Source organism: Leopardus geoffroyi, chromosome D2 (assembly GCF_018350155.1).
Source record: "Leopardus geoffroyi isolate Oge1 chromosome D2, O.geoffroyi_Oge1_pat1.0, whole genome shotgun sequence".
NCBI classification, from domain to species: Eukaryota; Metazoa; Chordata; class Mammalia; order Carnivora; family Felidae; genus Leopardus; species Leopardus geoffroyi.
The window spans coordinates 19,504,222-19,524,905 of record NC_059334.1 but is presented as its reverse complement, the minus strand read 5'-3'; the positions used below and the strand labels follow the sequence as shown (position 1 = coordinate 19,524,905).

Genomic DNA, 20,684 nt, shown 5'->3' with positions numbered 1-20,684 from the left:
GGCTCTCTGGGGCCTCAGCTCCCAGGTTGTGCGGGTCACTCCAGGCAAACTGCCCAGGCGCCCAGGGACCAGGCTCAGAAACAGCATACCGGCCCTGGGAGATTTTCACAGTGTTTCAATCAGCTTTCCACTCCAAGTTTCTTTAGCTGATGGCTAACACCAGATATTTTTAATGTGTCCACACTGCAAAGAAAGCATTTCTTGCTAGAAAAAGTGTAGTTAAGGTCAGTCATTAAAATACAACGACAATTGCTGCAAATTAAGTCTGATTATATCAAAACCATGGTTGTAGAGCTAAGGGACATTCGTAAAGGATAATGCAGGCTGTGTCGCGGTGATTTTACAAACGTGGTAAAATCCTTTTCTCTGTCAGGGTTTCTTAACAAACAATTACACAATGATAATTACAATACACGCACAGGTTATAAAAGCCCTGTATTTGTCGTAGGATTTATACCTACAACCGTGATAGTACATACACTTGAAAGACTAAACTGAGATATAAGAACATCAATTGATTCCAAAGGGTATTTATAGCCCGGATATACATGAAAGTAAGGAACTCTCTATAGGGAGTGACAAATTTACAGAAATGTACGAAACATTAAATGCTAAATGAGTTTCTCTATCTCATTCACGAATTTTGCAGTAATTAAATACTGTAATACAATATCTCAGGGTCCATATAACAAGGATTAACAGATGAAAGATCTGGTTGAATTTTCAAATGTAGTCACCGCTGGGCTCTGCGTGCTGCAAGACCATCGGTAGAAGCAGTGTGGGTAAACTGCAAGATAAAGGAAAGAATCAGTCTTAAGACATCAGCCCGAGAAGCACCTTCCAGGGCCCCAGGTGGGGCCTAGCGCGTGCCCCCCCTCCCCAAAGACCTTCCTGGCTGAAGAGATTTGAGAATCTAGAGAAAATATGAAGCATTCTGCATTACCAATGAGAATTATTCGACTGAGTTCATACTGGCTTAAGACTGAAAGTTACCAAATTAAAAAAAAAAACAAGATGAAGGAATCAATCAACTATTCTTTTTTTTTTTTCAGGATTTTAAGTAATCTCCACTCCAAAATGGGGCTCAAACTCACTACCCTAAGTTCAAGGGTCATAGGCTCCACCTGGCCTCCAGCCAGGAGCTCCCAACAATCAAACACTGTGGCTGAGACAGGAAAACAGGATGAGAGCAGAACAAAGCCCACCCCTCGAGGCCCTCAGAGCAGGGAGAAGAGGGCTGGGCTCCGGGGCCCACACCCGAAATCTCCATGTTCAAACTCAGCCCCTCAGAGGGCAATGTGCTTCCGCTTTTAAAAGCTAATCTCTCAACTGAGAGGCCACCAGCGTCACTCACGTGAGGACTAGAATCCTCTTGGGCCTGGTTCATTCAAGAAGGTGTGCGTAAAACAAGCCAGCCAGGGCCTGCTGACCTAGGAGCTCCACCAGACCAGGCAGAGGCCAGTGCCACTTGCTCCCGAACGACCGGGAAGGTCAGCTCAGACCTGGAAAATCTCCTACTGCTCCGACAGCAATCCTGCCTGCCTCCCACAAAAGACACTAGCAGACACTGAAGCCAAATTTCTTTTTTTACGAAAAGAGTGGAAATACAGTTTTCTCCGGAAAAACTGAGAACACACCAACACACAAACACCAGAATCGTCTTAGCAGGTGTAGAGAAGCTCGTGTGTGTGTGTGTGTGTGTGTGTGTGTGTATGTGTATGTGTGTGTGAGTCTGTCTATGTGCATCTGCGTGTCTGTGTATTTCTGAAAGTCCCTAAGTGAGCCTGGTGCGGCCGTCCTGGCTCACGTGGACATTGCGCAGACAGGACACAGGGTGTCCGACTGTGGCCTGCATGGACGGTGCCCTCTACTCACCAACAGGAGGCGTCGGCAGGATTAAGACATGACTGGCTGAATCCAGCCTCTGTGGTGCAGATACCATGCCTGCTCCAAGCAACACAAGGGGCAGCGTGCAAATGCAGCATGCGGTTAGTCTTCAAATAGCACATGAGGGCACAAATACAGCCACACACATTCTAAACCACAGCAGCAACCACTGAGGGCTCCCGGGGCACTTCTGAGTGGGGTTCTCTCCACCCGCAAGCAGCCGGGGGAGTCCCCGGGAGTTCACTCTCAAATAGCAACGGGGCAGTAGAGGCCATGAAAACACTTTCGCCGTGTCCATCTGCCATCTTGTGAAAGAGGGGCCAGGGCTGCCCATCACATACGTAGCTCTGCAAGTGTCTCTCTGAGGCTGGTCCAACGCTCTGAGGACACCCACGATGCCTAGTTGTAGTAGTTGAGAGAATACGCTCATATTCCATCAGATAGAAAAGTTAAAAAAAATCTCTTTCACTGTGACACTTTGATAAGCAGAAGTGAGGAGTAACCTTAGATCATTTGAGCCTGAGCATGCCACAGCACCTGAACGCCTAGTTACATATTCAGTCGGCCATTCTCCATCAGTGTTCACATTCCAACCCAAGAGCCTCCCATACCTCCGCCAAGAGGCTGGGGCAGAGCAGCACGTCACATACAGACCGGCAGCATCTTCTTTGGCTGCATAGAGGACAGAGAGGAAGTGACCCAGAAGTCTGCAGGGAGAGTCTCTGCTGACCCAGCCGGTAAGTCAAGAGCGTCTGGATCTACACTGCTATCTCCAAGAAGGTGCCCTCCTAAAGCTTCTATCATCATCCTGGGAAATTACAGGACACATTGTGAAATAAAAACCAAAAATATATACCAAGGTTACCAGCCCTTTAAAATGACCTCACTCTGCAAGTGTGTTTACAGCTGTTTACCCCCATTCCGGACAGCCATTGGGGGCCCCCTGCCCAGACGGCTGCCCCAGGCGGCAAAGGGCGGCAGGGCCATATTTGTGCCAGGACCCTGACCGGGCACAAGTCAGGACAGTCCTGGGCTGACTGGACCTGCCGCACTGTCTTTGTGCAATCACCTTCCTGCTATAGAAGATACTACCTTTGGGTTTTCCAAACAGTCTTTAAGCTGCGGACAGTGCTACACGCTAGGACAGTCCCACCGCACCCTTTCACGTGTCCTATTCTCGTCACACTCGAGTGTTCTTATGGCAATGAAGACAGTCTTAAGTAGTGGTGTGGGACTAAATCAGTCCTGGTGTTGTAGAAGGAGAAATCAACACTTTGTGTCTTTTTAAATAAACGACTGTAACCTTCCCCCAGAGCACAGGGCCCTGGACTGCAGAGAGACCTCCGGCCGCCCCCAGACACAACTTACAGGCTCTATTGCCAGGCTGCCGTCAACGTGTTATGATGTGAAAAATATTTCTCAAGACTATCAAAAGTCAAATACCAAAAGGAAAGAAACCAAACTCCTCACCTCTGTTAAAATATTGGTTTCTCAATAGCTCATTGGTTTGGTTTTTTTTTTTAAGTTTTTGCAGGTACATTTATTTATTTTTGAGAGAGACAGAAACAGTATGAGTTGTGGAAGGGCAGAGAGCTAGGGAGAGAGAGAATCCCAAGCAGAATCCCCATTGTCACCGCTGAGCCCAATGGGAGGCTCAAACTCACGAAGTGTGAGATCATGACCTGAGCTGAAAGCAAGACTCAGACACTGAAATGATTGAGCTACCAGGCGCCCCTGTTTGTTAGATTTTCAGAGAGAGAGGGAGAGAGAGAGAGAGAGAGAGAGAGAGAGAGAGAGAACGATTGTGTGTGAGTGAGAGAGGGGCAGATAGAAAGGGTGACAGAGGACCCAAAGCAGGCTCCACGCAGACAGCAGCCAGCCCAATGCTGGCCTCAGACTCACAAGCAGTGTGATCATGACCTGAGCCAAAGTCAGACACTTAACCAACTGAGCCACACAGGCGCCCCAAAGCTCATTTGTTAATAAATTAAGAGCTAAGCTTAACTTGTAAGGTAAAATTATCTCCACATTTGGGAGAGTAGTCTGGTACATGATTCCTACAAACATAATAATCTACGTTCCTTTTTCTTTTTTTTTTTTTTTAAGATTTTACTTTTAAGAAATCTCTACCCCCAACACAGGGCTCAAAGTCACAACCCAGAGATTATGAGTCACGCTGTCCTCCGACTCAGCCAGCTAGGCACCCCCAAATATAATACTTAACAGTTAACGCAAATTTAGATATCATTAGGCTGAAAACTTATTTCACCGACCCTTTGGTCAGTCCCCATGACCAAAAGGTGCTTCAACTACCATTGCAAGATAGCACGAGCGTGAAATCACGAGCCAACACCCCAAAAGTTATGTCAATCTAAAGGATGACAACATATTGCAATTGCGTCGAAACCAAGACTTCAAACTCAAAACAATACCCATTGAATCCTGTCTATTTTCTTTTTTTTTTAATTTTTTTAACATTTATTTATTTTTGAGACAGAGAGAGACCGAGCATGAATGGGGGAGGGTCAGAGAGAGAGGGAGACACAGAATCCGAAACAGGCTCCAGGCTCTGAGCTGTCAGCACAGAGCCCGATGTGGGGCTTGAACTCACGGACCACGAGATCATGACCTGAGCTGAAAGCAAGACTCAGACACTGAAATGATTGAGCTACCAGGCACCTCTGTTTGTTAGATTTTCAGAGAAAGAGGGAGAGAGAGAGAGAGAGAGAGAGAGAGAGAGAGAACGATTGTGTGTGAGTGAGAGAGGGGCAGATAGAAAGTGGAACGGAGGACCCAAAGCAGGCTCCACGCAGACAGCAGCCAGCCCAATGCTGGCCTCAGACTCACAAGCAGTGTGATCATGACATGAGCCGAAGTCAGACACTTAACCAACTGAAAAACACAGGCGCCCCAAAGCTCATTTGTTAATAAGTTAAGAGCAAAGCTTAACATGTAAGGTAAAATTATCTCCACATTTGGAAGAGTAGTCTGGTACATGATTCCTACAAACATAATAATCTACGTTCCTTTTTTTTTTTTTTTTTTTAAGATTTTACTTTTAAGAAATCTCTACCCCCAACACAGGGCTCAAAGTCACAACCCAGAGATTATGAGTCACGCTGTCCTCCGACTCAGCCAGCTAGGCACCCCCAAATATAATACTTAACAGTTAACGCAAATTTAGATATCATTAGGCTGAAAACTTATTTCACCGACCCTTTGGTCAGTCCCCATGACCAAAAGGTGCTTCAACTACCATTGCAAGATAGCACGAGCCTGAAATCACGAGCCAACACCCCAAAAGTTATGTCAATCTAAAGGATGACAACATATTGCAATTGCGTCGAAACCAAGACTTCAAACTCAAAACAATACCCATTGAATCTTAACAGTCTATTTTCTTTTTTTTTTAATTTTTTTTAACATTTATTTATTTTTGAGACAGAGAGAGACCGAGCATGAATGGGGGAGGGTCAGAGAGAGAGGGAGACACAGAATCCGAAACAGGCTCCAGGCTCTGAGCTGTCAGCACAGAGCCCGATGTGGGGCTTGAACTCACGGACCACGAGATCATGACCTGAGCTGAAGTCGGACTCTTAACCGACTGAACAACCCAGGCGCCCCCTAACAGTGTATTTTCAAGAAGAGATGTTAATGTGGAGTCCATTAATGGGCTTGATTTACTTATCTTTGAGAGGGAGAGAGACAGCATGAGCAGGGGAGGGGCAGAGAGAGATGGAGAGAGAGAATCCCAAGCAGACTCCACGTCGTCGGCACGGAGCCCGACTTGGGGCTCGACGCCACCAACTATGACATCATGACCTGAGCCCAAAGCAAGGGTCGAGCGCCGAATCATCTGAGCCCCCCAGGAAGCCCACAGGAACGGGCCTTTGGGGAGAGGGGTCCAGGCTCTCCGGGAAATTAGACAAGGGTGCCGTGGAGGGGGATTTGCAGTGGGGACACTGAGGGCATTCCCAAAGGCGTTCAGTGTTCTGTAGAAGGATCAAAAGATTCCTGATTCTCCACTGAGCCCATGAGTCAAACAGAATTCCACAGGGAAATCAGAAACAGAAGCCATGAAACTTCCACGTGGCACACGAAGGAAGAGTGTTTCTCTCTCCACATAAGAGCTAAATGCACGCCAGTCTCACGAGCCTGTGAGGGGAAGGGACAGGCAGAGCTCAGGCAGGAGGAGGCAGCACCAAGGACTCCGTGCCGCACAGCACAGACGGGGCTTGGGGACAGAGGACTAGCTGTGCGGTGAAGCTACGCGCTGCCTTGCTCCAATACGGGTTGCAGGGTCTCCAGCAGGAGAGCAGTGGGTTCTGGGTCGGGATCTGCACCAGAAGCGCCAGGGCGGTGACATCGAAGGTCCCATCTGAGGCCGTCAACGTGCCGTGAACTCCACTGTCTACGCGATTGTTGGCATCCTCTTTAAGGCCAATCGATAGGACCCAGCGAATCACTGGGTCCTTCCTCCAAACCAGCACCTCTGCCGACAGTAAACACCCATGGCCACGGTGGCTGCCGAAAGCTCTCTCCATCACATCCACACCCTGTAATGCTGGACAAGGATCTCCGCTGTGTGCCCCAAGCCTATGCTTCAGCTGCACACTCCGGGTGTTCTGGAAAACCTTCCTCCCGTCAGACAACACTGTTGGCCCCGTGCCTGCGCACCTTGTCACTTCAACACAAACGTCTCAGTTCTAATCGCAAAGCCCGCTTTGTGGACTCAGTTGAAAGTCAGAGAGACCTGAAAAGACTCCCCAGCATATTAAGAGACTGTGACGGGACACCTCACGTTCATGCAAAGTAACAAAGGATGCATTTGCTTTAGGAGACATCGAAAAATCACCAGATGATTCACTAGTTACTTCTGGTGAAAGACTGCTTCTGTCAACTGTGAAGAGATTGAAAAGGAAGTACACACTACAGGAAACACATTCACCCAGTTCATTTCCAAGGTCTTTCACTAGGTAAAATAACAGTTGTTCAAACACATGGACACGCTTCAAACACTTACAGATCGTTACCACGTTTCTCTGTTACATACCTTATAATTAAATTATGTATATACACAACGTGTATCACAAAGGTTGGCTTCTGGCTTTTCTTGTGATTCACAATAACTCAATCACAGCTAGGCTATCCTTCAACTGGGCCATCCCCGCTGCCCCTTTTTTTCAAGTTTTTTTTTATTTTTGAGAGAGACACAGACAGAGACAGAGACAGAGACAGAGACACAGCAAGAAAGTGGGGGAGTGGCAGACGAAGGGAGGGAGGGACAGAATCCCACCTAGGCTCCACACTGTCAGCGCAGAAGACGACAAAGGGCTCGAACCCACGGACCGTGACATCATGACCTGAGCTGAAGTCGGAGCCTTAACCGGACGAGCCCTCCAGACGCCCCTCGCTTCTGGATTTTCAATCGGCCCCCAGCACCGAACTCTGCGCTGAGGAACCAGAGTTACAAGCCCACATCCTGGAGGCATGGAAGACTCGTCTGCCTTTTGTGGTCAGTTACTTCCTTCCTCAGCTTTCAGACGCCCAATTCCTTGCTGTGGCTGCGCCCCTCCCGGTTCCAGAACTCTGCCTCCTCCGTGTGGAAAGATGGACGAGCACTGTGACCGCCAGGGACCAGGCCTACTGAGCAGGGTCCTGATTTCCCTCAAGGATTCAATTCTCGACACCACACAAGATTTTCCAATCACCTGCTCCAATGGAAACCTCAGGTGAGTGCTTCCCAGCCTTACAGTTAGAGCCCACTCAAAGGCATTGAGAAATCTGCTGAATTCTGCAGGGAGTAGGCACACGTATGAGGTCTCCTAACCTGTGCCTGACAACACGCATCTCACAGTTAGGACGTAAACAAAGCAGTAACAAGAATCGTGCCATCAAATACGACGTGACCACGGACGTGACTGAGACTCATTCTCCTGAGGCGGACATTGTCAACACTAGGCACCTTCCGTGGAGCCTTCTGGGGCTCTACCTCACCGCCACCTCCCTGAGAACTTCACTCCTCATAGCCCACTGTACCCAGAAGCCTTACCAGAAAGTGTCGGTTAACACATATTTTACAAGTGACGTGTATATGCTGTATTCCTTCATAAAACAAGGTAAATGTGATTAAGAAAACCATAAAGAAGAGAAAATACATTTACAATACTCTACTGGATGGCAACACATAACTTGCATATAAGTGGACCTGATCTTCAAACCCTGGCTGTTCAAGGGTCAACCGTATGTTTCTGGGACTGGCCATGCATGTCCACAGAGACCACAGTATGATCCGCTCTCAGACACTGCGTTATACTTACGGTAACACAGAACCCAAGTCAGCGATTTGAACATCTCAGCCCCGGAGAAAGGCACCTACACACACTCTGTGAAACTGCATCAAATGCTGGGGCAAACAACTCACTAAACGCTGTCCTCATATGACCAAGTACTTAAACCATACCTCCTGAAGATGACAAAATAAACGTAGGAAACACAGTGAAATGTTTTGGCCAATTTTGTGACCTCTGGACTTACAAGACATACACATGTCTGAGAGCAGTGGGTGTGAGAGTCAGAGGGCACTACCACGAATCTTAACGTTTTCATTACAGAAAGTATAAGGATGTGGAAGAAAACACACTGGCGACATCTAAGGGACCGAATTTTCCCAGCATGGTTCCAGGAGCAAAAGGCCCTGGAGGCCTTTTTATGTCCGTGGAGGCCATAATACTGCTCTGCCGCTATAGAGTCTATTGAACAAACGAACAGCTACTGCTTTCAAAACAGGTACAGCTGAAAAGTGCTCAGCAAGGTGACAAGAAACACAACGCTTATTTTTTAAAGTTTTTGGTGTTTTTCAGCTTGTCCGCCCAATTTGCTGAGTCCCAGGGCACGCTGGGAAGGGTTTTCAATTCAGTGGCTGCAATTCAGTGGCTGTGGGGAAGCAGAGTGATGAAATGGGAGGTGGGGGTGTCCACAGCCACGTGAGGTCTCCCGACACGGGGAGGGGTCTGCAGGCAGAGAGACCACGGATCTAGAGGAATGAGGCCAGTAAGACCACCCACACGCTGGAAACACGCAGGGGACACCAACCTGGTCATGCAGGCTCGTCGCTAGTGTGGCTGGGGTGGACCTTTTGTCTTCTGGCGAGCAACCAGCGGATGGATTTGGTGATGCCCTTCTTCTTGGGGGCGTTGTTCAGTGAGTCCTGGCAATTTTTAGTGTTGCTGTCGTTGCTCGAGGGGCCATCCTGAGAGCCCGAGGATCTGGGGGACGCACAGGAGAGCATCTTCCACGCGTGCTCGTCACACGACACACCGCCCCGCGTGATTAGAAGCACAATCCCCCAGCTTCTAGGGAGGGCTGCGCCCTGGGAGCTGACACTCTCTCCCTCCCAAGTATATCTGGAGTCCAAGCGCCCTGGGTTGAGAACGCTCAGCACCCCTCCCTGGCCGTGACCCGGGAGCACGGAGGACATGCACACCTGAGCCACCCCAGGACGTGGTGTGAGTAACAGAGAGGCTGCTGGAGCTGCCTGGTGGGGGTGGGGGGAAGAGAGCATGGCTCCTGACAGCCCCACAGGGCACAGTGCGGCCCAGGGGAGGAGCCCTAGGGAGCATGTCACCCAGGACCCACCGGGAGGAAAAGGGAGGTCTCAGGACGGCTGGTGCGTAGGATCTGAGCAAACGAGGCTGCCCTACAGCCACCAGCATCACAAGACTCTGGTCTTTCCCACCTGCCTTTTGCTCTGCCGGCCACACCCAGGGCACCCAGGCAGGTATCCCAAGAACGCCGTGCACGTAAACTCAGTTCATTGGCCTTTCCTTGGAATCGCTGTTCCGACCCTTTCTCCCCCATGTAGAGATCAAAGGTTTCTCAGAGCTGAAAACCAGCGCACAGGCATGTCTCCTACGATGCCTGTGCCCCTTACTTTGTGGCGTCCCTGATGTCCTCGTGGCTGGCCTTGTGCAGTGCCCCTTGCTGCAGCCTGTCCAAGCTCAGGGACCTCTGGGAAGAAGGAGCTGATGGTACACATCGTGTCCTTGCCACCCTGTCTTGTGACTCCTCCTCCAAAGGCAGCAACTGTGGGGTGCAGAGGAGAGTGACATGAGTTCACCGTGCACCCAGACAGAGGAGCACACAGCCCTGAAATCACAGCCAGCAACTCATTTGAAAAGCTATGAGCTGTGCTTTGTGCAGCGTCCAAAACGCCTTCCTAGGATCGGCCTAACGCCAGGCGAAAGGGTGGATTCGCGTCCGGGCAGTGGGCCCACTGAGACCCCCAGCCCATCTGCACCGAGGGGTGTACCCTCCCCAGGACCTCGCCCCACCAGGAGCCCGGCCACCGAAGGTAGAGGCGGAGACCCAAACCATGTCACCGTACACCACGGCCAGCTGAGAAGGAAGGTGTTTGTTTCCTGACGCCATTCAGGGCAAACCCTGGCGAGCACGGAGCCCTCCCACGCACGATGGTCCAAAGCTCTTTGTTTGGGGGAAGTGGAGGGAGCTTGTGGCCTAATCCACTGTCACTTCTGGTAGCGATGCAAGGCTGGAATCTACGGGGACGTGTGTAAAGTGACAAGGCACCCAACCCCCTGACCCCACACTCGGGTCTGACTTCTGCTTCTCGGGGACATTTCGGTTGATGTTACAAACTGACGGACTCATCTGCAGCTTACAGACAGTCTGCTCGACACGGTGGAGACACAGTGTCCCTTGGCTGCCGTCACGACAAATGAACCCCTTCAGACTCCATTTTTCCTTCTGTGACAGGCTGTGGGTCTGCGGCTATGTGGCTGTGGGCCCTGGAAAGGACCGTGGGGCCACGGACCCACCAGCGTTATGACCCTTGACAGGTCCTGGTGGTGAGGCAGGGCCGGATCTCATGAGACACACGTGTAGGACTGGCGAGACAGGCACAGCCAACTGGGTTCGTACCAGGACCTCCGAAGCTGCGTGGGGCTCGGGACACCCATGGCGGTCAGCACCAAGCGGAGCTGAGCTCAGGGAAGACACAAGCTTAACCAACAGCTCCAGAACACCTGCCTCCTCTCCTGATTTCCTGACAATCATCAGACAACAAAAGGCTACCTTAACAGGCTACAAATTATCCACATAAAACCAAACAGGGTCAGACTCAGTCAACACAAGTAGATTTCATACCCAGGTGGAAGCAAAGATATGGAGAAGACAAACACCAAAAGGGAACAGGACAGGGAGCCACACCAGCGACCAGGCTATGAGGTGAGCAGAGACGGAGGGTTCTGGGAGCACACCCTCCCCTGTGTCACAGCGCAGTCCACGCACAGGCCCCCGCCCAGCACTGGGTCCTGCCAGACTTGTGCCTATGGGCCATTTCAGTCTCAACCAAAACGGGAGGCTCCCGCGAGGCTGGGAAGTGCAACGCCCGTGCTGGCCCTGTCCGCATGGACCTGACACCCACTGCCCGTACACCTAGACTTCATCCCCCAAAACCTCCAAAGAGCCCTCCAAGTAGCCATCAGTGAGCTGCGGGAGCAGGCCGTCCTGCCTGGGTGTTCATCACACGACCCTCTGTTCCTTGAGAAAGTCTTGCTACAGAGGAAAAGGCAGCACGAGCCAGCAGAATGCAGGGCGTGCTCTGTGCCCCGGCGCCGGTGTGAGCTCCTGTTCTCTGAGGACCGTGCACCGATGGGCAGTGTGTGGACACCCCAAGGGCCATGAACCTTTCGCTGTCCTCACTTACCAGGAGAGCAAAGCAGGAAAAAAAGACGGTGATGAAGACACCCCGGTCACAAAACAACCAGTGACCGAACTGGCACTTGAACGCAAGAATTCAACTGAACGGACACACCGTCTGTGCAGCGGAGGGGCTCCCCCAGCTGTCGCCCAGCTCTGTATCAGAGGCACGGCCCTGTCGGCGCATGGCTGGGAAGGTCTGGGATGGGGGTACGGTCCAGGGAGCAAGGCATCCCAGTTAGGAGGCGGACTCTCTGGTCGAGGGTTCCGTCCCGAGGCACGGAGCTTCCCCTGAGAATGGGCACACCCACATCATTGTCCTCTGGACACAGGAGGTGTCCTGTCCCGGCGAGGGGCACTGTAAATGGGAGAAGGGCGCCCCAGCAAAGGTGGGGTATGTGGCAGAGTGGTGTCGCGGCCAGTGTTTGCCCTGCAAAGTGTCCTCATGCACAGGACCCGGGCTCTCAGGCTCTGCTTGCACATCTGGAAATGGGCTAACCACACAAGCTGTGGCTCGCGGGGATGTCTGTGAGGGCCAGGTCACAGGATCCTAAACCACTGCACACACCAGGTGGCGAACCCTAAGAGCTCTCTGAATGCTGCTGGCTACGGCTGTCAAAAGTGGTGATCCCGAAATCGAAACTCTACGGCACTGCTTCCGTAATTTCTCTTCCTAGAAACTTCTAGGTCTCACGGAACAACGTTCGCAGCGAGCAAGAGACAAACGAGAGACAACGGTGAGCTCTGGTGGCCGTCGCAGGTACCGTGGAAACCGGCCGCCACGCTCGAGCCCCCAGTGGCTCCTGGACTTCCCCGCACACGCCAGCCGCTCGTCCTTACCCAGCTGTGGTGCTCACTGTGAAGAGACGGGCACTCTCCCCCACACCACAGACAAACACAGCTAGGTTGCACTCCTAAGCACTTTCGCTTTCTCCGATGCTTCCTGACATCACTAGGCTGACAGAGGCATGCAAAGGAAGGAAGAGAAATCACATTTACTGCACACTTGGAAGTTACCATTTCCAAGACCAAACGAGCAAACATATTTTAAAGAGAACAGCAGGATGGATATCATTGAGAGAAGATTTAGAAACAACCACGACTGGAAGCAGAACTTTGTTCCACCACACATCTGAACGTAATAGGTTATTCGACATTTACCAGAGACACTACCAATGATCACTCAGGGACGTAAAACTCCATTACAACATACACAACTTATTAAAACACGGCATCTTGTAGAACAAAGACATCTAACAGGTGCCTATTCTAAACTTTCCTGTAACTGTTCTCCTTGTTGACAACCAAGTTACACTTTTACAGTATCACCCTAGGGGATGCCGAAGTTCCCGCAACACCTTGTGTAACACCAAACAAACCCACTCTGTTAACGCCCTGCTGGACGTGAATGTGAAATCCTGACCTAGAATTTGATTGACAACCTCTCACGAATCGCCGTGCTGGTTACAGGAGGGTGCCCTGGGCAGGTACGTGATAAAAACGGGCTGAGGGGCAGGTGACAGCTTCACGTTGCAGGAGTCCTGAGTTTCAGTGTAGAAGGCAGTACTTGTGCTCAGTAAGCCCATGAGATCTGGAGTCCTGAACACGAGTGTCGGCACCACAGAGCGTGCTGTCTGTATCGAGCTTCCGTTCATCTACGGTCAGTGCCTTATCTCTTTTGAAGAAACGCTTCGTTTACAAATTATTATCTAGATCATACCCGTATCCACCTGTACTATACAGTGATACGCTAACGACAATTGATCACTATTGGGGCAAAACCCCACTGTCTACTGACAAATGAAGGTACAGGAGAAACAACACGAGCCAGCCACAACTGACCACAGACCCTCCAGGGCAAAACAACAAAATAACAGAACACAAACCGCAGAACTTTTACCCTGTGTCTCCTTCCAGCTAGCACTGCGTCTCTGCTCCCAACCAGAGTTCGAGTCCTCCAGAAAGCTGCCCCTACTGTGTCTACACAGACTCTGGAACTCGGGCGAGTGGGCTTTAGCGCAAGGGCTCCTGGACCAGACCACCGTGGTCCTCGGCCTCCACCTTGCCTGGCCCCACCCAGCATGACCAGGCCCCCGGTCTCCCTTTCCCCGAGCACCGGGCTCACTGAGCTCCTTCCCCCTTGTGACCGCTTGGTCTCTGCCAGTTCTGTCTCTCTCTCTCCACCACCACACTGGGCAGTGCCCAGAGAGCCCCCCTTGGACTCTGGGGCTATCCACAGGTGCCCATCTAGGGACTTGTCAATCATCTGTCAAACAGAAATAGAGAACTAACACACATATCACCTTTTACTTCCCGTTCGCTGCTGGTCTCCCCTCACTACACTGTGCACACAGAGGGGTGCAGGCCTCTCCTCTGACTTTTTAGCTATTTATTGTTTTCTTTGTTTTATTTCAAGTGGGGGAGGAGCAGAGAGAGGGAGAGAGAGAGAATCCCAAGCAGGCTCTAGGCGCGGTCAGCGCAGAGCCCCATGCGGGGCTGCTGGGCTCCGGGGCTCGATCTCACAAACCCAGAGATCGTGACATGAGCAGAAATCAGCAGTCGGGCGCTTGACCGACTGAGCCACCCGGCGCCCCTCATCTGGGTTTTTCAGTCATGCTGCACCCTAGCTCTGGGACGATGTCTGCACCAAACTTGTTCCATGACTACAGGTGCTCAAAACTTACCCAAATATATAAAAATATACGCGGCTGAAGAGCCAAAGGACGAAAGTCCTTAAACTCCAAAGGTGACTTCTTTGTTGTTTAAGGATGAATACACATGTTCCCTTCACCTTCATTAGCGTTTCAAACCCTTACTAATTTGCATTGTGCTGTGCTTAACACTAGGTCCTATCTTAATCCACATTGCTACTTTATACAAAGAGAGAACAAAAGCTCTCAAAAGTAAATTCTAAGGCAGCCAAAGAAGAATGGGGGAAGCTGAAAAGAGAAAGCAGCCTATCGGTTCTTTAGTTCCAGAAGAGCCTCACAGACAGAGGAAAAGGCAGGTGACATTGGAGCAGGCAGGTGGGTCCCATGAGAGCCCCCAGAGGATGGAGGTCCTTGCCTTGGAAGGCTCATGTCGCAGACGGGCCACACGGCCTTTCTGGCGGCGCCGCAACACCGCGCTGCTGCTGCTGCTGCTGGCATCCGTGGGGCTGTCCGCCAGACGGAACCTGGAAGCTGGGACGCTGCTGACGTGCGTCCGCCTGAAATACGGACGGAAACAATCAAACAAACACGCACACACACACCAAGGTTGTTATCTAAAGAAAAGTGGACTTTGTCAGCCAGGCCAGAACCCGTCAATTGGGAAAATGAGGTCACAGAAAAAGGTCTCCATGGAAGGCATCCTTGCCCCTGGCTCCAGTGCAAGCCCGCTAGCCGGGCCCTGTGGAGACAGGGTCTCCCGGGCCCAGCAGGTGCAACGCATCCCCGCGGCCCAGACGTCCCCGAGGTGGAGCAGCGCCTGCCCCCAGTCAAGCTGTCGTCCTGCGTGTCTGCACCACCTCCTGCCCAACTGACCGGAAAGCACTCCTGTACGTCCCTCTGGCCTTCACCTGCCATCGGACCACGTGTGCCAAGGCCTTCGCTGTGATGCCAGGTGACCCCAGGTTTCCCTCCTCCAACCAGTATCGGGCGCCCCAGGGGCATCCGCGGCAGGATCCTCGGGAACCACACCTCGCACCTCCCGTAGACAGGAGGTGGCAGTGTGCCCGGTGTTTCCGAGGCAAAAGCGTCTCTGGCCTCTGTGCAGGTAGACTAACAGACAAATGTCCCCCTTGGCCATAGAAGTCTCCAGAAAAGTTCCATGGAGCCCCGAGCCCCTAGGGGGGAGTCACTTAATTGGGCTGTCAGCTGCTCCCCTCAGCAAAGGCTCTGGGCACGAAGCGGTCAGCAGCTGTGAAGGAGCACCCGCCAGCCCACGTGCCCGGCCTCAGCCACGGGCTCACCCTCCACACTTGAACCCTGCACCGGAGTCCAGTGGCTCCTTGCTCTCTGGAAAAGAAGAGAGGCTGCCTTCCATTTCACAAATCCTTATGGTCTCGGGAGACAGAACACGCCCATCTGCTTCACATCAACTACAGAGGGGGCCCCCGGCGTCACCCCTTGTGGCCTGGAGACAGAGCCACCACGACAGGGCGTCTCCTCTGTGGTGCTTCAAGCTCTTCTCTGCGGCCTTTCAAGAAACGTCATTGACACGTGCTGCCTCAGGGTACTGATTGTTTCTAAGACAGCCAAGTCAGAACTGCCCACTGGCCACAACCATCTTCCCCTCCTCTGGTCCCCCCATTGCCAGAACAACTGCTCACCTGAGCTCAGGTGGTCTAGCTTCACCGCTGTGGGGCCCCGACACATCGCCAATCGGGGAGAGCCACACACGCCACCCCGCATGTGACCTGGCATGGTTCGTGGCTCCTCCGAGGTTCGCGTGTGTCCCCTGACTCTGACACCCTATCTCAGGCTCCCTGGCTCCCGACCCCACCACCCTGCATCCAGTCCTATCCCAGAGCTCTCTCCCATCTGCCCCGCCTGCGTGTGGAAGTTGGTCCGTCACCTTTCTTTTCCTCTGCAACCCAGACCGTGTCATCTTGCTAGAGGAGGACCCAAACAGAAGACGTGGCTGTGAGGTCGTGCCAGGAGGGCTCAGCTGTCCAGCCTGCCTGCCGCCTTCTCAGTCTCGTCCCCACGGCCCCCGGCCGCTCACGGTGACACAGCTCCCACCAGCCTCTCTTCTGCCACCACACGAGAGACCACATTGTGAGACGGCTTCAAACACACCCTGTTCCTCAGCCAGTCTCCTGCCCGGGGTCTTCTGACCACAAGGCCACCTGTGACCGCGGCCAATGCCTCCGCAACCACGGGAGCACTGCGATCCTCTCTATCCTTCTCCTTGGCCAGCTCACCTCAGGCGGGTGCCGGGCGTGGACGTCCCTCTTATGGCAACTGCCCCAGGGTGCCACCCTCCAGGGGCCTGCACAGCCCCTTCCCTTGAGAACTCCAACATGCACTCGAGGGGCCTGCACCGCATCCACTGTTTGCTCCCTTGGCCTCCTCACACATACCCGTCTTCAAGCCCTGGAACGGTGACACTCAGCACACGGGTGTCTTGCTGGCCAGGATCTCCGTCAGCCACCCAAGAGGCTGCTCTGTGCCCGGATCTTCCCGTGTGCTTCTCTCTCCGGACACACATTCGCTGTGCCACCAGTAGTTCCATGGACAGGGAGCGCCGCTTGTGACTCTACCTGCACTGACTTCTCTCTCCTACAAGCAGGCTCAACAAGGACAGCCGCAGCACACCCTCGACTCTCCCGACAGCCCCCGTCGACAGCCGCACAGACCCCAGTGAGGCCTGAGGGGGCCTGCCTTTGGAGCCGGAGCCTGCCCCCTGCACCTAAGGGGGCCCAGTCAGCTACTCGAGGCACCGTCACACCAGAATGACTCTCACATGGTACCCATTTCCTACAAAGAAGCAAGCAAACCTTTTAATACCTTGCTGACAATTACTGTCTGCGGGACGCAGCTCACAAGCCGGCTGACCCGCGCCCTCACAGGCGACTCACCAACGTCCCGACAGAGTTACGGCGATTACATGTCATTCTCCAGTCTTTTCAAAAATATAAGAAACTGCGAGCACTGCGCTAACCCCACCAATGTCAAGGTGACCTTCACAACCATGGCCACGTGTGCACTCCCATGGTGACCCCACTGGCCTTGCGGAAGGGACCATAGCTTCCAGGGATGCTGGGCCGAACCTGGCACGCTGGACCCCTCCTAGCCCCACACCATCACCGCCACACTCGGTGGAGGGAGGCCGCAAATAAACCCACCCAAACACGAACAGAACTTCCCCTAACTTCCACTCCTCCTCCCATGGCTGTGAGCTCTGTCATGCCTCCCGGTCTCCTGAGATTCCAAACCTAACGTCTGGAATGAGGTTTTACTTCTCCCTCTTGCCAACTACTAAGCTACCGGCTCCCTGAGCTACATCCAGTCACTCTGCCCATTCGGCCAAGGGATTCCTCTGGAAGATACACAGCAGGTGCTAACGTATGTGTTTGTGAGGTGGTTCATGTTAGGCATGGTGAAGGGCAGTGTCCCCCCCAGCCCCGCCCCATCATCAGTTAGCTGGTACCTGGAAAATGGATCGCGTCAGACTACAACACACTCAGGGTTATTGTGTGTAACTCTGATCCGGTTCGGGTCATACCATAGCACACCCACGGTTCTACTTTGGAACCATGAGCTGGTTCGGGTCATACTGGTGACAGAGGGAAGCCGCCCCCAGCCGCATCTCAAACAGATCTGTGAACCGGGAAATGTCATACCCGTGGTGAAGTGAAGAGCCTCTTGGTCTTGCCCGCTTTAATATACCACTCACTGCTTCCATCTTCCGTAGAAGGCGATCCTGCAAAGCAGCAAACGACAACGACACTCGTTGCAAGCAAGGTTAACGATTCTTTGCATCAAGAGTCCGTTCAACACAGAGCACAAACTGGTAGTGGCCAGAGGAGAGGAGAGTAGGGGCGATGGGCAAAAGAGATGATGGTGATTAGGAGGCATCAGCATCCAGATATCAAATAAGGCCGTCTCGGGGATGAAAAGCACAGTCCAGGGAATACGGTCCGTGATACCCTAAGGACCCTGTATGGTGACACACGGTGACCACAGCGATGGTGACGAGCACAGAGTTACGTGTGCAATTGTTGAAACGGTATGCTGTCTACTTGAAACTGATACAACAGTGTAGGTTCATTAGAATTCAAGAAAAAATGGAAAGCACTAGTTGCATCAAGTGTGCTGAAATGCTGACCATCATAACCACGATGGGTAAATTCAGCAGTTACAAACCCCAAGACCGTTCTCTCCGAGAGTCCTCCAGTAAACACCCGGATCACCAAGTGGACGTCCTAAACCCTACTGAACAGTTAGGTCTCAGGCATAGCAAGGTTACAGAGGAGAAACACCGAGCCACTAGGACTTCTTCCTAATTATGTAGAGAGGAGCAGGACTTTCTGGGCGGTGGGGGAATAGCCCTTCTGTGCAATAGGCACGTGCTCCGTCGTGGACCCTCTGCAGCCCAGCCTCACGTCTGCACACGCAGCCCCAGGGAGCAAAACCGACGAGGAGCTTCGGTCACACAACTACCCCAGGGGCAGTGCCGTCCCAGGCCGGAGACACCGCCGCACGTGGCTAACTGAGCGCCCAAAATGGGGCTGGTCCCGACCACAGGGGATGGAACTGTGAGACGCCCCGTGGGTTGCAAGGGCTGAATGTGGAAAAACATTGTAGAGTAGCTCCTTCACGTCTACACTATTTACATGACACAATAACATGTTGCCTGCATCGGGCTACATGAAAACTAACATCACCCGTCTGTTTGACCATTTCAAATGCAGCCGCGAGAACCCTTGGGATGACGCCCGTGTCACCTGTTACCTTCCTGCTGGGCAACGCTGCACTCAACGAACGGTTTACGCGAACATTTTAGCTTTCGAGCGAACCCCCGAAGGGACTCAGAAATCTGAACCCCATAGGCTGCTCGGCTCCAAGTCCGCCACATGCGTGCTATTCAGACTTGCGAGCGTGGGGCCGCTCGAAAGCACATTGGTGGCTCGCCTTGGAGGAAGTGTGAGCCCCACAGGACACCTGCTCCTTTCCAGTCTCAACCGATCACTGAATGAGTGAGAGATGGAAATACCTTCTCACGTTGCGTTTCTTCTAACTGGTTTCAGATTGCCAACTTCTCCTAACAGAGACTTCTGAGAAAGGTACTGACAGTCCTTTAGTGTTGATTCTTTCAAACGTTCCACATGCTAGAGCATGCCTACGTTTCTCTTTACGATAACGCAGCGCCACAGACAAGGCATGGAGCGGATGGCCATACCAACGAACAGGGTCACATGACCACAGAGTGAAATGCTGTCTGTGAAACTGCAGTAACAGCCTTTACTCATACTTTGTCCATGTGCAATTTCTTCACGGATCACCGTCTGACTGTAAGTGTGACAGGTTCCTAAGTTTACTTGCAGCAGGTACACTGGTTTGTACTAGCTTTTAGGGTCTGTGATGCCTCAGTCACTTGGGAAACCTGACCTAAGTTTCGTACATATACTTCCAATCTCACATACAACTATTCTACCGAAAGGCTGGCCCCAGTGATCAAGGTAGAACCTCACGTGGGGTATAATAACGCACCTCATGATGGGTTTTACCCAAAACAAGTGTGCCGTGTAATTAGCATTGCTCACTGGTGTCTGCAAGTGCCAATCTGAGGGAAGATTCTGGGCTCATCTACAGGGACACAGGTGTAACCAGAACCGGTAGTATCAGGTCCGCGTCCAACTGTCACCACCAGAGCTTCTCTCACAGAGATCCTATGATACTGCTTCCCTCCCGTTACACCTCAAGTGTATCCGTTATGATGGTGTAAGAGTCCAGCCTTAGACTCTTTCCAACCCAGATGAAAAGAGGGAAGGCAGGAGATGGAACAGGAGAAACTCTGTTTTCAGCTGGTTAAGTGCTTGACACAACTGCGCACTCCTAGCGGTCCGTCTGGACAAAAGAGGTAGAAATTAGCTCCCCAGACAAGAACCAGGCCGAAGGTTCCAGCACAGGGGTGGCAAACGAGGGCCTGCCGACCACATCCAGCCACCGCCGGGTCCTAGCAACAAAGGGTTATCGGCACACGGCCCCTCCCCTTAGTTATATACTGCCTATGGCTGGTTCTGTGCCCATCTTTGATTAGCATGAAGCTAGCTTACTCCTTACGTCTCAGTTAGTAAAAGCCTAAAATACTTACTCTCGGGCTCTCCCCAGACCATACTCCTCTTCTAGACAGTGAGACGCACCTTCCCGCACACATACGTCGGGCAGGGACAGGACACTGGGAACTTAACGCAGACAGTGGCTAACAGCCTGCAGTTTTTCCGCGTGAAAGAATCATTTCTACTTTCTACAGTGGCTGTTAGCCTCTGCTCCACGCTGCTCCTCAGGATCACAACGTGAGCGTCTCCTCTGTGAGGACGGGGGCACTCAGCCGCTGTCTCTCATGTCCTACCTTATCTTCCACGGCAG

The 20,684-nt window shown here is 52.3% G+C and overlaps 1 long non-coding RNA gene across 1 annotated transcript; it reads right to left on the bottom strand.

Moving 5' to 3' along the window:
• Positions 1–416: 416 nt before the first annotated feature.
• Positions 417–9,972, bottom strand: LOC123576525. The gene is made up of 3 exons (XR_006701465.1): positions 9,821–9,972; positions 8,983–9,155; positions 417–787 (listed from the first exon to the last, which is right to left on the bottom strand). It is a non-coding gene; the product is annotated as an uncharacterized LOC123576525 (long non-coding RNA).
• Positions 9,973–20,684: the final 10,712 nt, after the last annotated feature.